General features: G+C 45.0%; 1 long non-coding RNA gene across 2 annotated transcripts; it reads left to right on the top strand.

The window, feature by feature from the left end:
• Positions 1-10,465: 10,465 nt before the first annotated feature.
• Positions 10,466-17,715, top strand: LOC120386890. 2 transcript variants are annotated; one of them, XR_005589960.1, is made up of 6 exons: positions 10,466-10,600; positions 13,888-13,974; positions 15,479-15,654; positions 16,937-16,987; positions 17,213-17,291; positions 17,416-17,715. It is a non-coding gene; the product is annotated as an uncharacterized LOC120386890 (long non-coding RNA). The 2 variants fall into 2 exon arrangements; XR_005589961.1 differs by lacking the exon at positions 15,479-15,654.
• The last annotated feature ends 234 nt before the right edge of the window (positions 17,716-17,949 follow it).

Genomic DNA, 17,949 nt, shown 5'->3' with positions numbered 1-17,949 from the left:
AGAGCCCAGGTCTCTTGAGTCGCAGTCCAAGTCCCTATCTACCAGACCGAGCTGCCTCTCGTAAGTCTGTCTGTCTGTCTGTCTATCCATCCATCCATCCATCTAGCTAGCTAGCTATCCATCTCCATCCACCCCCTCTATCTAAGTTTTAAATGCCATTTGCTTGTTCTTTTACAGCACATCGGCTCTCTGCCAATGAAACTTACAAGGTTTGTTCAAACTTTTTAATAATAAAAGGTCAAATGAAATGGAATAAACCATCACTAGCAGACCAGATATGACTGTTGTGGTATAGACAGGAAAACAGTTCAAATACGCTGGAGAACAATAAATATTGTAGGCTGAAATAAAACATTGCTGACTGAGAACTGGGATTGTGGCGTGTTACCATTCCATAGAATGTTTTATTTTGCTCCCCAATCAATCCATTACCAAAATTATGGACTCGCCTGGCACCCTGCCATTCCCCATAGTAATTCTGTCCCGGGCCTGTTCCTTGCACTTCTCTAACCTCTCCTGAACTCACGGATAGGAGAAGCGAAAAAGAAAAAGACAAGGGCACATGCTGACAGATTGGAGTGATTTTAAATGGGTTGCAGAAAGGTCCAGGAGACCCTGCATTTCTGAGGACACGGTTGGCAGGGATTAACAGCCTGTTTGTGTGCAACCCCTGTACCTCCACTGAATTCTTTTGCCAAAGGAACCTGACCATTTCAGTGTTTTACTTACAAGCCATCTGAGAAGATTCCTACTTACCAAGGTCTTGATGCTAGGGGGTGGGGAAAATGAGAACTGACTCAAAACTCAGACAGGAAACAAACTTCACTGTGAAGCTCAATGTAATCTTGTTCTTTTTTCCCCCCTTTTCACGCTCCTCTGTTTTATAAATTCCCCCTAGCTCATGAGCAGCCCATCACGCAGGTTTCTCTGTTATTTTTAGGGTGCAGAGGCTGGAGCTGTGACCCAGTGCAATCCCACCCACTTTAAGGCATTGCATCTTGCAGTAAAGAAAAGATAAGACTCGGTTATAATGCATATAAGGATCATTCTTATTAAGGTGGCTGGACCCAGACAAAGCAGGGTCTCTAACTCCCCGGTTTACTAGCAGGGCATTTCACTAGCTACAGGAAATATTTCTGAAAGATTTTTATTTTTGTGAAAGCTCATGTGTATAAGCAGCAAAGAATGTGTATATACACACATCGATGAACACACAACTACCGCACCAACGTGTATGAATGAGTTTGTACATCCAAGTCAGATAATCAGGCCCCCAAAAAGGCAGCCCTCTTAACAATGGCCTCACACAAAGTCAACAATCATTTCGCTCCCCAGGGGAACACACTGGCCAGTTAATAGGAGGGTAGGGCAGGAAGTTGAGATAACTTCTATATCCAGCTGAAATTTAAATAAGGCCCACAAAATCTTGGGGCCAGATCCTCAGCTGGCATAAATCAATATTGGCTTCAAGAGAGTTGCTTTGGTTTACTCCAGTTGGGGTGTCTCTTAAATACTTATCTGCCCCACATTATCAAAATAGCTCAGCACCTCAGATTGATTAATGTGTTTATACTCACAACCAGGGCTGGGTGAGAAATGGTTTTCCCATCCTCGAAAAAATTTTGAGACATCAAAACATGTTGTCATCTCAAATCACGATGAAATCTCAAAATCGTGAAAATTTTCACGGTCCGAAAATCCCAAAAGAATTTCCATTCAGGTCAGTAGAAATGTTTTGTTTCAATTTTCACCACTTTTTAAAAGACATTTTTAACATAACTCACTTTGCTTTCAAAAGAAAAAGTTGTTTTGAACAGGAAAATTGGAATTTTTCATTTCTGAAAGGTTAAAACGAAACATTTTGACATTTTTTTTCAAAACTGACCCTTTCCCATGAAAAGTTTTCATTTTGACAAATCAGCATTTTTTTCAACATTTTCCCAACATGCCCAGCCACCTCTCCTCACAACATCCCTGTAACGTAGGGTCTTATTCCCATTTTCAGATGGGGTATGGAAGCAAAGTGATTTGCTCAAGGTCACATGGAAATTCTGTGACCGAGTCAAGAATTGAACTTCTGTCTCTAGAATAGTTCCCTACCTGTTGGACCATCCTTTTCTCTCGTGGGGTCAAGCCTGATATACCACACCAGTTCTAGACCATCTTGACCCAGTGTGTTGGGAGTTTTTTAACTTCAATCTTGTCGATTCATTTACTTTGTTCCCAACAGCTAGAGTTGATAGTTCAATTTCTTTGCTGAGAGCACATTCCCCCATCCTCCAAACATCTGATTCTTGTGTTTCTCTACCGCAGGATGTGGGGCAAGGAGAGGTCTGCGGGGCTTCATTGCAGCAGGGGAGCTCCCTATGGGGGTAGAGTAACTGCAGAGAAGAGCGCCCCAAGCTGCAATGACGGGATGTTGTAGCAGGTCTAAATTGCATGTAATTCTTATTACAAATAATGCAAAAGGCTGGGCCATGATTCCCCCCACCCTTTTCCTCCTTTGAACATAGCACGAAAGATAAATCTTTTGATCCAAGATGTCAGGGATTTATTTGCCAAATCTGATACGATCACATCCTAAAACCAAGGTTTTAGTTATTCCCATATGTGGGGTCAAAGAATTGAGCAGTGCTCCCAAGCACAGGTACCCTTCCATAGCAAGGCTGTGTCAGTTGTTGAAGTCTAAACATGCCTGTTCCCCACCCTGCACAGTTAACGTCATGGGAGCATTTCTCCAGAACTGATAAGAGCAATGACGTCCTTGGGAGGAAGGCCAATGTAGTGGTTGTGCTGGGGGACTAGCAGGGCTTCTGGATTCTAATTCTGGATCTGCCACTGATTTGCGGTGAGACCCTAAGCACATCAGTTAAGTGATCTGTGCCTTGGTTTCCCCATCTGTAAAATGGGTGAGACTATCCACCTTCCAGGAGCACTGTGAATGCTAATTAATGAAGTATTTGAAATCCACTGATGAAAGGTGTTAGGCAGAGATGAGCCCAAGGCCACAAAACTGCACTGCACTGCAAAGGCAGTATGGTCTAGTGGATAAAGCACAGGACTGGGACCCATGAGACCTGGGTTTCTATTCCCAGCTTTGCTAGTGACCTGCTGTGTGACTCGGAGACACAGAAATGTTAACTGACTTGTTCAGATTCCTCTCCAACCATCTATCTGCCTTGCCAATTAGGATGTAAGCTCTTTGGGGCAGAGAATATCTCCTGCTATGAATATATACAGTGGAATCCCAATATTTGTTTGGAGCCTCTAGCTGCTGCTGTCATGCCAAATAATATAGGAGACAAGGAGGAATAATTGGGACCTGGATTTTGAGAGCCCCAAAGCTAGTAGTATCCGGAGTTGGGATTTTGGTTCGGCTCATTATAGCTACAAGGACAAGGTATTAAATTCAGATTCTGTACCAACCCCGTGCCCCAACATACAGTGGTGTTTGGATCCAGAGATTCCTGCTCAGTATTCATTTCACTGCTCATGACAGTCCTTTATAAAAAATATATTATGAAGTCATCCTGGGGAAATCCAGAGGGATTTTTGGTCAACTGCTTAGTCACTAATGCTGACCTGGAAAATGTACTAGAAGGCAAATGTGTGAGACAGAGATGAGAACATTACATGGGAAAGCATCAGACACTTTAAATTATAGCCTTGCGGGGATTCAGTCACATGGATTTGGTCACTCTTCTCCTTCCAGTGTGACTGACCAACGATTTGAAATAAACACCTAAATTAAACACCATTTGAACCAAAACAAAAATACCTTAGGTAAGTTCTCTGCAAAATGTCAATGTCTTGGGCTTGCTTTATTCTGAAGGACATAACTGTGTGGAATGAAGAAAAAAGCACAAATATTTGCCTCCAAATGAAAGGCCAGAGGGACCACAGTGAATCTGTGTTCCTGTGTGTGGTAGCACAAGTTAAAACTCACAAGGATTTTTATTGTACCTGCAAAGAACCTGAGTTCACGGGTTCTGTGTTTCCTCATTATTATCAGCATTCTTTCAGCACCAGAGCTGTTCATGGTGCTTCACCCTGCAGCCTCTGATGGCACCCAACCAGATTCCTTCTACTACCTAGGTCTCATGTTAGGCCTTGTAGATCTGTTTTTGAAGACCACACCTGTCGGGTTACATCATCCCTATGCTGCCTTGGTGGAAAGTTACAGCAGCAGGACAACAAGAATAGAGGGATGAGATAAAGTTGTTATGAGAAAGTAGGGAACTAGGAACTGAGGCAAATGCCAGGTGGCCTAATTGGGATTAGATAAGTTGCATGGGAAATGGGAAACCAAAAAAGGCCATGCACCATGTGTGAAGTGTGTGTATCAGACAAAAGAACCAATCAGCAGCAAAATAATGTTGGTGTGTTTGACGTTTGCTAATATGGAGAAGCTTATATAATATGATGCATTGTAAATAATAAATGATTCAGCTTGCAATCATGTTGGTTGTTGTGCTTTATCCGGCCCGCATGCAACGCAACACACACCTGCTGAAGGGCAATTGTGCGTCCTCTTTCCCTCAGAGAGGAGACATTTTTCACATCTTGGATCCATTCTTGTCCTTACAAAGGCCCCAGACGTTGTGATAGGCTAGTGGGTTGTCTTGTGCCATTATAGGAAATGTTCTCACCCTAATAATCTCACACCCTTTTGCAGCTGGTAGGGTCACGTGAAGCCCAAACGTGAGGGAAAGGGTGGATTTCATTTTCCTGCCTGAACATTCCTTTAACCCTCTCTGTCCGTGTCCCAAGTCTAGTTTTCCGTCTGGTTAGGATGACTACCCTGTCTGAGAATGAACGTAGGGATGTTTGCTGATGCTAAGGGAGAGCACGCAGGGAGCACTTTCGTCATCCCGGGTGTGGAGGTGGGAATTCATTCCATTATAACCGGAGACTTGGCACTCACAATCCGGAGGAGAGAGTTTAGCCCACTTTGCCAAGCCATCGATTGCCTCCATCCACTGCCTGCTTCCTGGCCTCGCACACAATCCGCAAAAGCCCATGGGTGGCGCTGCCACCATCTGAGGTGTATTCTGAGCTCTGACAATATTCCGAAGGGCAATGCCGTGCTCCATTTGCTGATCACAGCCCTGCAGCTCCTCAAGGTCTATCTGAAGAGCTCTTGTTAGTTGAAACACGACATTCCCAGACAAGTTTGTTTAATGTCTGGCTGTGAGCGTTTTATCAGCAGTGAGTCAACCGTCTGGGTGAGCCCTCTTGTTCTCTCCCTATACCCTCAACACCTCTGCAGTGCCATTAACACACACGGTAGTTCTGAAATTAGCCAGCCACCACTCAGGACATGTGCTTATTGTAAAGCTCTTCGCAACATTACTTCGGAGACTGAACTACTGCTTCATATTCATCCCGCGAAAGGGAAAGTCATCACCTCATGGATTTCCTCTTTGCACGATTGACCCAATTGGAGAATAGAGGAAAGACTGGGATAAGTGTTACCCAATAACCTTGACGAGCTCTGGGGTGACTTTCCAAAGCAGAAGTGAGTGTTTGCCTGGTGTAGGTGAGCATCCCTTAATAAACTCTCATGATGCAAAGCCGGGATTGGGTTGCTCAGATGGGAATCAAATAGCTATACCTAGACGTGGTTGTAGTGCACGGCTTGAATCGCACTTTCTGGGAGCTTCTGAACTACTAAGCACCATTTGCAAATTCAGAATCAACAAACTCTACGGGAGGAGTGATGGGAATGGCAGCATGTCCAGGTGCCCTGGAATTATTACTTGCACTGAAAGCTGGTCAGGGCCCCACCATGGTAGGTGCTGTAAGTACATTTAATAAGAAGCAGCCCTTACGCCGAAGAGCTCACAGTCTACACAGACAAGAAAGGCAAAGGGCGAGAGAAAGGAAGTATCGTCATTTTTATTATTCATCCTATTTTACAGATGGGGCATCGAGGCACAGAAAGAGATGGAGTGGGTTCTCTGAGATCACACAGGACATCTGAGGCTGAGCTGAGAAGAACTAACCTTGATCTACAGTCCCAGGCCAGTGCCTTAATCACAAACCACATAGTCCATCATCTAAAGGAAGGGGGTATGTGGAAGCACATAGTCATCAAGGGGTCCCCCAAAGAAATTAATAGGCAGCAGGTTTAAAACAAACATACATACTGAAGTCCTTCTTCACACAATGCACGGTCAACTTGCCAGGGGATGTTGTGAAGGCCAAAATTATAACTGGGTTAAAAAAAATTAGTTAATAACTATTGATGGACCTATCCTTCACAAACTTATCTAAGATGGTCAAGGATGCAACTGCATACTCTGGGCATCCCTAAACCTCTGACGGTGGATGCTGGGTCAGGCCAATGGGATGGATCACTCAATAATTGCTCTTTTCTGTTCATTACCTTTGAAGCACCTGGCACTGGAAGATAAGATACTGGGCTAGATGGACCATTGGTCTGACCCAGCATGGCCACTCTTATGTTCTCATTTTGCAAAATCCTGTCTGGCCAATACGAGCTGACCTGATACCCTGAATTCCTATGTCCTCTGTCACCTTGAATTACTACCTTCCTTCCCCTCATCCACATCAAATATACACCCAGCCTTTGCTGCTTTAGTCTACCACCGATTACCAACAAGGAGTGCTTTGTGACTTCGCCACTAACAGAAGAACCCAGCAAGGAGATAGATTGCTTAATGCTCCGTTATGCTTTACAGGAATGGAATGTACGGGAGCTGACCCGGATTCAAACCTCATTGGTGAAAGGTTAGCCTGGTTTATGAACTGCCTTCGTTCTCAGGGTCTCATGGCAGACTCATTGCAACATTCTTGCTTTTGAGTCATCAACACAGTTTGGTTTGTCTGGTTTGGGGCGGGGGGTTGCCTCTCTTTTCTGTGGATTTAGTGCCAAAAGGGGCTGAGCTGACAGCTCTGGAGAACTCTCTGTCTACGCAGAAGGGGGAGAGCCCAAGCAGCACAAATGAAAGCTTCTACTGTGTACTTCTCAAAGCTGACCCAAAGGGCTGGGAGGGGACCTCTGTCTTCACTTTCCCAGCGAGGGTGCTACCAGTTGTGCGCGTCTGGGGGAAGGATGGGTTATGACATGGAGACTGGCATGAAGACTCAGCTCACCCAGGCCATAGACCAACCCTCTCCTGATGATGGTTTCTTTATTCAGTTGTGGATGTGATCTCATAGGCTAGCAGAACAGCATTGGTCATGACCAGTACGTAGAGAGGAAGCCTTTGAGGAAAGCTGTAATGCTGGTAACTCTGCAGGTAGCAACTTTCCTTTGGAGTCAGTATCAGGCCAATAGCCCAGAGCAGTGCTAGTGAGTGATATGCTGCTGGCGGTTCCAGCTCTTGACCATCTGGGTCATTAAAAGTTCCACTGGTACATTTAACCCATGGCAGGGGTGATGATAACCCTGGTGTCCTGGCCAAATCATTCACTCTTCCTCAGAATAATCTAGAGGATAGAGCACTAGACTAGGACACAGGAGACTTGGACTCTATTCCTGGCTCTGCCACTGGGTGACCTTGGGCAAATCAGTTTCCCCAATCTGTGCCTCAGTTTCCACATCTGTAAACTGGGGGTAGTGATGCTGACTTCCTAGTGAAAAGGTGCTATATAAGAGCTAAATATTATTGTAATCGAGCTGTTCTTCACTCCTCCCATTGTAAAGGGTGAAGTACCCCTGCTGTATTCCACCTCAGAGATAGGTGCACTACAGTGAGTGGAGGAAATGGGAATAGGGGAGAAGAGAGAGAGACTGGAGATCTGGGTTCCATTCCTACCTCGGCCACTGATCTGCTGCATGACCCTGGGTAAATTACTTCTCTGTGCCTCAGTTTCTCTGTCAGTGCAATAATAATACTCATCTACCCTCATGAAGGGGCTGTGAGATTTAATTCATTATCATGCATAAAGTGCTTTGTGATGCTCATATAGAAGGTGCAGAGTAGCATTATACAGAGAACTTATACCGTGTTTGGGATCCTGTATAGTGAAAGGTGCCACATAAAATAAGGTTAAACTATCTATTTGAAGGTGAACGTATTGCTCCCCTGCACGCTGCACCTTATCCCCTTTCCTCACCATCTCTGGCTTTTCTTGATGTCTGCTTCGGAGCTTGGATCCCTATTACCCTGGGGCTGTTCCTCCTGCCACGATCTCTCTGTGGGAGAGCACTTCGGAAAATGAAAGCATTAGCATTAGCACCATCTAGTGAAACTAACCCTAGTCCTCACCAAAGCACGATTTCAGGGCCGTTCAAGAGCTCTGCAGTGGGATGGGAGGTGTACGTTGTAGGCAGTTTGAAGCCAAACATGCTGGTGGTCTGACACATTCAGACAGATTCAGGGCGGTCACAGGACTTTGTGTGAAAGACTTTGAGTTCCATTTTGAAATTCTGCCCCATGGGGGGAACGGGGAGAGGGGGGAAGGGAAGGTGCGTGACCAAATGGGTGATTTTTCAGTAAGGCGGAAGGGGGCATAGGAGCGGTAATGACACTGAGAAGGCCTCAAGTGAAATGCATAGAAGACAGCACCATGAATGTATTCATCTGCCTAACCCCTAGCTTCTTGCCGTCCATTCTTTCAGTAGTTATCCATGTGTAAGGGCTGCCTGAGAAAACACTGATGTCTATTTCACCCTCAGGAGCCAGGCTGATTGAAGAGATAGGAACAGTCCTTTTGTTAACGGCAGGAGCACTCAGCTCAGCTGGAGTCTGCTCAGGCATCTGGGAACCTCTTGTTCACACTCTGCAGGCTCGGTGGCTTAACAGAGGCATTAGTACAGTCACTGCCATGCTAACGTTACCTCATGTCACGTGCATAGTCACTCTCATACTCAGTGTTGCCAGCTGTCATAATTTTATCATGAATCTCATGCTATTAGGGGGAGAACTCACCCTGAGGCCCAGGGCAGACCTGGATGCAAAGCTCCCAACAGCCTGAGGGGGAGCCCAAGATGCTGAACAGAATCAGAGCAACAACCCGCTTGCAGGGGATTTTCTCTATTCAAAACCATAATCAACAGGGCATGTGCAATAATTGGGCAGATGAAACTAAACGTAATTCACCAGGGCAATGGCTAGCGAGTTATCCAAAGCCACAGGGGCTGCTATCGGCACCTCAACAACCAAATCCTAGCTGTGCGGATCCTGCCACTGTTTAAAAGAAACATGTAGAACGTTCCCAGACTGGGTTTGCAACAAGATGCGACCATTTCACTTCTCCGAAGTGCCTACGTCCAGGTCCCACTGGCTGTTTCATAAGTGAACTAAGCAGGAGCAAACGTTTTCTCTAAACAACAGTAGAAAAGAGACAGATGGACTCTTTTTCCTATGCATCGCTCCTATGCAGGCTCCTTTTCAAATGAGTCATAGAAGTTCCCTGGCAGCCTCTTCTGTGTATCTAATTGGGATCAGGTTAGGGGCACAGTGGATAGCTGCAAATGGAAAATACGTGTCAGATATACTCCTCTGTCCCCCTGCTAATTCAGCCACTTGGGAAAGCTCCTGCTGGCGTCCTGCAGAGCAAGCCAGCTCCTTCCTGTCAAAATTCAGACATGGCCTAGTTGTTTAGGGTTCAGGGTCCTTTTTCTTGTTTCTCATATCCTGCTGGAGCACTTTTTTTGGTCTTTCCCCTCCTTTGGAAATAGAGCAGGAGCCTTTACTTGCATGTCAACTGGACAAATATATCTGTGCCATGAGGAGGGGGCTTTCAAATGCCCAAGGCACCAAGCTCGGCTCAGATTATACAAGCCACAAGTGAGAAAGGAAGTGGGGGCTGGGTGGGATGCCTTTACCCATCTACTTTTCATCTCAGAGCAACTGCGACTGCAAAACCAACTTTCACTGTCCCACAAGGAGGGCAAGAGGCAGCGGGTACCCCATTGCAGCCCAAAGTCCTACACTTTACTAGACAGAAGGTGCCTTTGGGAGGTGGTGATACATCAAGTATCTCCTCCGGCATCCAAAGGCTGGTCAACCCCTCCAGGCAACAGGGCCTCTTCTAAAACCTACAGATGTCAACAAGCATTAGAGCAGGCCATGACTTGACTGATGAGTCTTTCCTGTACCTGACCTATTATGTTCTCCTATTGAACATTTCCAGCATAGCCCGGCTGTGTGGATGAGTCAACTGAGATCGAGGCCAGTGAGAACAGCTTCCCCGCACTGGGGGGGATCACTGATTTACAGAGCACTGACACACCTTTCCTGTAGGGATCGGCAGGACTTGAATTCAGGCCTGCAGGATTATCAGGCAGCCAACATCCCCAGACTGCCACCCAGCCACAGCTGTAAACTGGCCGCTCCCTGCCACCCACAATCCACAGAGGTTGAACACCACAGGAAGTTCCGCCTTGAGGGATCTGACTGACAATGGCTTTAGTAATCTCTGATTGGCTCCTTGGTCCTATATAAGCCCCAGGGGAGGGAGGCAGGGAAATGTATCAGGAAGTGTCCAGGCAACAATGGGGATCACTAGCTAGGTGCTGTGATTGCCCTACTTTGCTGTTTCTGAACTCCCAATATTGACCTCAGCTTTGACTTGGATTTTGACTCCCGCTCGACTCTTGGAACCCCAACGTGGACCCTGATAGCAGGTACCAACCCTTGGCCTAATTCCTGACTCTGACTCCGGCTTGATTCTTGACCCTGACCAGCTTTGACCCCCGGCTTCAGTTCCTAGACCCCAAGCTCCTGCCACTGGTCCTGCCTCCCTTTGCCCAGGATCCTGACATTTCCTCTCTCATCCATCCTATGCCAAATCAGGTGCCATGGCTCAACTGATGCGCTGGGGCACATGGAGATATCCCAGGTCTCTTGACTCTGCTTTGCTTTGCTTTCCAACATTCCAACCAGGCCTCCTGGGAGGGCAACAACATCAGTTGTCTTGAAACTTCCTATAACACAGACTCTATGGCCGGTTGTGCACATGTGGATCCAGCCTTCTTTAGGTCATAATGGATGTTTCTCCTGCCAACATTTTGATTCCCTTTCTGAAGCAGTCAGAACCCCTCCTCTCCCACGTTTGAGGCAGCATGGCTCAGTGCCCTATTAGGTAATATTTTTAATGGACTATAGAGGAGGTTCTCAGGATTGGCCGGTGGTCATGGAAGAAGTGCTGTGTTTTGCACAGTAAGAGGCCTGGCGTGGAAGCAGTCCCCAGCGTCTCATTCTTCACTTCACTGGAACTCACGTATGTCACAGAGTTTGACCTACTGGCATTCCAGGTAGTCAGTCCAAAGCCCAGACAGCCTCCTCTGTGGACCGCACTTCACTGTGTGGGACTGTTGGGAAGAACTTGTTGCTCCCATGGGAAGAGAAAATCACCATGACCCCAATGATTAGGATGGGGTCCACCGGGGGGAAATCATGCTGAACAAGATGCTTATCACAAACCTGTGCCTGCATTTGTTTGGATTAAGCCTTGAGTGGCAAAGCGGATCATACAGAAGAACACGTTATAGCCTGTTGAGAGGCTACAAGGAGTCTATCTAGCAGCCCATACAGACTCCCGCTGATTAACCTCTTAGTTCCTGGATAAAATATAACACTTTGCAAAGTACAAACTTAACAGAGAATTTTATTTTTCTCTGCGAACGTCTGAAGTGCCCCTGGCTGCTTTGCCCATTTTGCTTTACAAGAGATGATGTCCCCGTTGCTTTACACAAACCCAAAAGATTTTATTGAGGCTATATCCCAAAGTTTCTGATATGTGCATTAATTATAGATATAAAATCAAAGTACAGACCCTGGGCTTGGTTTTAAAATATGCACCAGATACTAGAATGTTACAGATAATATTTTTTTTTGTTTTTATTTGATTGACCTGAAATAAAATAATATGGTATTATAATTGTTAGCACTTTGACGATCTCAAAGCACTTTACAACCCCCCTGAGAAATAGATATAATTCCAGCAGGGAAGGAATATGACTTGCCTAAAATCACACAGCAAGTGAGCAGCAGAGTCTGAAAACAGAATGCAGAGTCCCAGCTGGCAGTCCCTGGCTCTAACCACCGAATAATGCAGCTTATATGTTAATCTCCTACTCTCTACTGCCCTGCTTTAAGAAATAATCCCCAAATTCAAAATATAAGAAAAGAATATGTACAGCCTCTAGCACAAATGGGCCCTGCTCTTGGTTGGGGCCTCTAGGCACAGTTGTCAGCAGCAGCAGCTGTGAAAACTACACTCTCCATGTATCTGGTCAAAGGAAAAGTGAGAGCAAGTTTGATTTATACAGAGGAAAAGATGCTAAAAGAAGAGAATGTAAAAAGCAACAACAACAAAAAACCAGAGCCCAGTGTGAAGACACGTACATACTCGCAGAGCCAGACATGACACCTTCCCTGCCAAAAGCCCAGCTTCGTTCTCTCTATGTCCATTTCGCGTCCAGGGACTTCCAGGGAAAATCTCAACACGGACTATTCATACATTATTCTTCTCCCCCTACCAGAGTGTTGAAGGGGGCGGGAAAGCATGTGCTGCGCATTAACATTCATATTCTGACAGTTCTCCACCCGACATGTTAAAAGCTCATCCAGCCCTGGCTGAGCCAAAGAAAATCACTTCCCCTTGTCCCTGGGACTCGTTTATTGGACTCTCCCGTTGGCTTTCAGACAGCACTGCTTTGATTCAGGGGGCTGCGGCTGTGCTCTGGAATGACAGCGGAGGGGACATACCCTCGCTCCCTCCGTAAAAGGGACAGCAGAAGAAGAGTTAAAAGTTTGATGTACAACACCAGCCTGTTTCTTGGTGTTGGGGAAGCAAGAGAGAGAGAGAGAGAGAGAGCACTGAAATCATGAGAGTAGATAGGTAGTTTAATGCCTTTCACTGCCACTGATTTCCTGTGTGATTTTGGCCAACTCACTTGAACACTTGGTGCCTCTGTTTCCCATCTGTAAATGGGGATAATAATTGTTACCTTGTCTGGCTTGTCTATTAGACAAGCTCTTGGGGCAGAGACAGCCTCTCATACTGTATGAATGTACAGCCCCTAGCACAATAGGGATCTGATCTCAGTTGAGGTGAACAAGGGTTGGAAATAGGGCTTTCCCCACACACACTGTGGGGCAAAAAATGTAGCTTGTGGTGACAGTGAAACCTGACAATCAATGGAAGGGATGGTTCTGGTGATTGAGCAGCTCTCTGAAAATGCATTTATATTATTAGCAATACGAGAGTTAGAAAAGCTTTCAGACCTTGCCCTTCCCTCCTCCCCAACACACACACACAAACGTTGCCTCGGCTTCACAGCAGAATGGCACTGGCCCAGCGGATTAAGAAGTTTTACTGTCAGTCTGGAGTGAACGTGAAATTTCTCAGGATGGGGTCAAACATAGGAGCAGAGAGAGAGAGAAAGTACATGCACTGGCGGAGGCGGAATGGGGATAGAAAATGTAACTGGCCCCATAGAAGTAGAGGTTGCAGGTGGAAAGTGCACAAAGATGATCTCTGTGACAGATGAGAAGGCGAATGTTGCCAGACTCTCATGTTGCTGAACATTTCACAACAATGCACAGAGTGAAATATTGGCCGCTTATATTTCTATGCAAGCGCAGGCATGACTCTCCTCTCCTGTGCGTAGGGTTGACACCAGGACTAGGTTAGGAAGCAAATCCTTTTGTTCAAGGAGAGGTTGCACTCACGCACACTTCAGTAAGGAACTCACTCTGGGTGGCATACGCCGGGTGCAGAATGACAGCGCTGGATGCTGGCCCCAGGCTGCCTGTGTGGGGCGTTCCCACTGTACATCTGGTGATTAGGACACCAAGTGGTACGCCAATCCTTGTGTGATCCTCACAGCGCATGCTCCGTTTCCACAGTGTGTGGAGCACAGGACACTCCATGTTCTGCGGTAATAAGAACTTGTGTCCCTTGCAGGAATCAGGGCCCCCCATTACGGATACTTGGCAAGAAGTGGCTGCTCTGAAGAGTTTGCAGTTTGATTTCAGAAATGATCCAGTGACGGTGAGTGGGAAGGAGGAGGAGAACAATAAAGGGTGGGCTAAGGCAGGGAGGGTATTGGGTCTCTGTGCAAACAACTGGAGCTAGTCAAAGTCTTACCATCTATTTCTTTTGGACAGAAAGTGGCTTGTTGACCAAACACATTTTCTCCCCCCAATTTCTATCTTTGTCGAAAAGGTTTAGATTTTCATTGAAAAACTGAAACTTTTTCTCTTTGAAACTGAAAATGTTCAGTGTTTGGATTTTGGGGGGGAAAATTCGATGAAAAAAAAAGTCAAAGGAAAATATCAATAAAACAAAATACTTTTGTTTCTGTCAACTTTTCATGGGGGAAAAAAATCATTTCACAACCCACTCTGTGACTGGCAGCAATAACCTTCTGCTAGTATTTACCAGTGGCTTCTGCGTAGAATGAGGTGAGCAAATGTTTGTAAAATATCCATAAAAGTAAATAAATTACTGCAATGACTAATAAAGTCTCTCAAGTTCCTGATTAGACCATGGAACTCATTGCCACAAGATAATACTGAGTTTGACAGCTTAAATAGGCACTGGCCATTTACAAAGAAAACGAGACTATCTAGAGTTACCATAGAAAGGCTTGAAACAAATAGAAGACTTGTGCAAGGGATGCTTTAAGGTATAAGCCAACCTCTGATTAATGGAGTTTAGCAAGAAACTCTTTCAGGGGGTGAGTGTATTAGACACTTATGGAATAAGCGATCCTTGTACATTCTTCTAATCATCTGGTGTTGGCTGCTGTTGGAGACACAATATGGTGGTGTTACTTGTGAACATTTAAATATACTACTCAGGGCGGCCACCAGGGGCCATGTATTAAGGAGCTGAGAGTCTGTGTTAACAGGAAAAACAGACATTTTTGCATTCAGCCCAACCACAGTGTTCTAGGTCTCAGTAATATCTACATGGTGTCAGTCGTGGGATCAGACAACAAGCCAACAGATCACAGACTATATCGTCAAAAAAGAAAATAGTGGGGGGAAGGAAAACAGACAATCACTGGTGTGATCCAGTCTGGCATATCCTCTAATTTCCTATAAATAGGAAGGGATTTGAATGAGAAGCGAGTGGCTGATTACTCGAGTTATCTGTGGGATATGGAGTACCATCTCCCATTCTCTTGCGTTAACAATCACAATCCCCACAACTCTCCTTAGCTTCTTGGAATCCCTTTAGAAACCATGAAAGTCAATAAGCCTTTGATTTTGGGCTGGAACCCAATGATGTTTCATCAGTAGCAGACGCTGATGGAGGTCTTTCCTGGAAAGACACGGGGGAGCGGGTCACTTTTGAAGTATATGGGCATTTTAAAAATTGTTCGTGCTTTACGGAATTATTCTAAATATGTACTTGGCTGTATTGGTGCATGCCTTGCACCAAAGAAAATAAACAGCTGTACATTTCAGAGATATTAAAAACCAAGTTCTAGAACTGAGTTTCTCTGAAAAAAACTAATCATCGCATTAATTGACTCTATATATTCCAGTCCAATCTGCAGGAATTTGGAGATGAGTCATTGAGTGATTGTTTTGTGGTCGGCAAAAGGGTTTTCCCCGTGCTGAGGTGTTCCTGACCTATTTCTCCTTGAGAGAATTTGTTGCTGGTAGCAGGAGAACCTCTCCAAGAGAATCTGACATCCAGCATTTCCAGCTTCTCCAGTCTGTGAGCGTGTCTACCTGGGCAGGGAGGCAGCTGCTGTGTAAACATACCCGCAAGAACCACAAAAAGTGCCAGTGAAACTGAAGGGCTGTTGGAACTGTTTCTTACACAATATTAATAACAGAGATCTATGGAAAACCTCCTTGGGCCAGCTGAGTCTCATTAGGAGCTATGCACTAGATACTGGTGCACTTTTGAATAAATGTTTGCCCAGTGACCTTATTTCTGAAGTCCCCAGCAAATGCGCTGTCTGCTTATCTCAAACGTTTGAGACCGAGGTACCATTTTGCACATGCTGCTTTTGAAATTGTACTTGGAAGTAAAGGACACGTTTACTTTCTTCTCTGCCATTTAGTAACACAAAGGTCATAAAATTCTGATTAACAATGGACAGCTAAAAGCTTTCCCTGAGTGAGCCATGGCGGGAGCACTTTCTTCTCCCACGCTACCCAGAGTAAAACATGACAGTATTGGGTGATACTGATTGGATGATGCTGTGATGTCACCACTAGATCTGCCATTGGCTGCCGGATGGTGTTCATCTAGGAATAACATTCATTTTGCACTTTTAAAAAAAATGATCAAAAAAAATTTTTGGCAAAACAATTCAATTTTGGACAAAACTTCATTTTTCAACAAAAAATGTTTTCATTGGAAAAAATTCAACCAGCCCTGTTTTCTGAATCAGAACCAAGACTGCTCAAGATCATGACCTATAAATCAAATCCAGACTAGCTTTGCCCTCACTCATGCAAACACTCCTGAATAACTTTACTACCATGAGTGGACCCAGTGGAGTTAATGGAGCTACACTCTCAGTAGCACATACATGTTTGCAGGATTGTGGTCTTATTATGCATGAGCCATACAGGTGTGCTTCGATTTCTTTCATCTCCAACATGTTCACTTCGCCCCATAATGAAAAACTCCTGTAAACTAGTTTAACATCAGTGCATCAGAGTAGAAGAGAAATCAGCAATGCGATTTCTCCCTCCTCCACCTTTATCGTCACACTGGTTTACATTTGTCAGCAGGCTCAATGCTGAAAAACAGAGAGGTAATGAAAGCAGTACACACCAAAGCATATAAAAACATGCCTGTTAGACTCTTATTTGGAAAGAAGAGGAGCTATTAAAAATGCTACAGCTGTTCTGTTCGTCCATAAATGAAAAATATCGTTTGGGCTTAAAGAGCCTATACTGCAGAAAACCTCAGGGCAACTTTAATAAGATTTATTTCCTTTTTGTTTCAACTTCTCTTGGGCTGCATGACATGTTTGGAAAAGTTTCCAGTGGACAAACTGGCCAGCAGGTACATTTCCTGGACACCACGCAAGGTAAGTGGAGATATAGGGCCAGTTTGAGATTCCATTTTTCAGTGCAATGAAATATACAAAGACGCACTAGGTGACATGCAAGGAATGTTTCTGGTGATGTGTGACATCAGCTTTGTAATATCAGAGCATTGTTCACAAATGCCAAATAATGGCACGTGGCAAGTCATGTAGCTATCAGGTAACAGTAAAGAAATACGCAGCACTGATATCACCTTTTTCATCTAGGAGTGCAATGAACCTCATCTCTCGTCTCTGGATAGAGGAGGCACTGCAAGATGCCCAGCTCTCACGTTATCCCAGAATGGTATGTGTGCCCTGCGGATAGAACTGACCCATGACAAACAAGAGACAGTCACCCAAGGACATGGAGTCCAAATACACAACCCTGTTCTTATCTATGTACTGTCCTTTTTATCCCCTCAAAACAGGCCGCAGCTGTAGAGCTTGCTCTAATGGGGGTGTCCTCCAAGCATTTACACTACAGCATATACATTGAATGACGTCAGGCGATTGGAACATTTCTTGCACAGGAAAAGCCATCTTATCTACAAAGCCCTCTGAGAGGGTTGGATTATACCACTGGGCTGAGTCACCAGCATTCCTGGTGCTCATACAGCATTGCAGGAGGCAGCGTTGGTCTGTATCAGAAACAACAAGCATAGCTGAGTGAGGGGATTACTCCCTTGCCCACTACAGGTTGTTTGTTTTTTTTTAAACAGGGGACTATGTTTAGGGTACTTTCTAGGAAATCTAACTCTCTACGAGATCTATGGATAAAAATTGCAATATAAGACTTATGTATTGTTATTTATTTGGTCTTGAACAGAGACTCTGGTCCGATTACAAAGTGCTTTATTATTACCCCCATTTGACAGGTAGGGAAACTGAGGCACAGAGAGGGTTGTTTTTGTTTTAAACATGCCATTGCTCAGTTCATACATCAGATCATTATGGAACTCAGT

Source organism: Mauremys reevesii, linkage group 19 (assembly GCF_016161935.1).
Source record: "Mauremys reevesii isolate NIE-2019 linkage group 19, ASM1616193v1, whole genome shotgun sequence".
In the NCBI taxonomy this organism is placed as follows: domain Eukaryota; kingdom Metazoa; phylum Chordata; order Testudines; family Geoemydidae; genus Mauremys; species Mauremys reevesii.
Note: the sequence above shows the minus strand (reverse complement) of the source record. Positions and strands in the feature narration are given on the sequence as shown.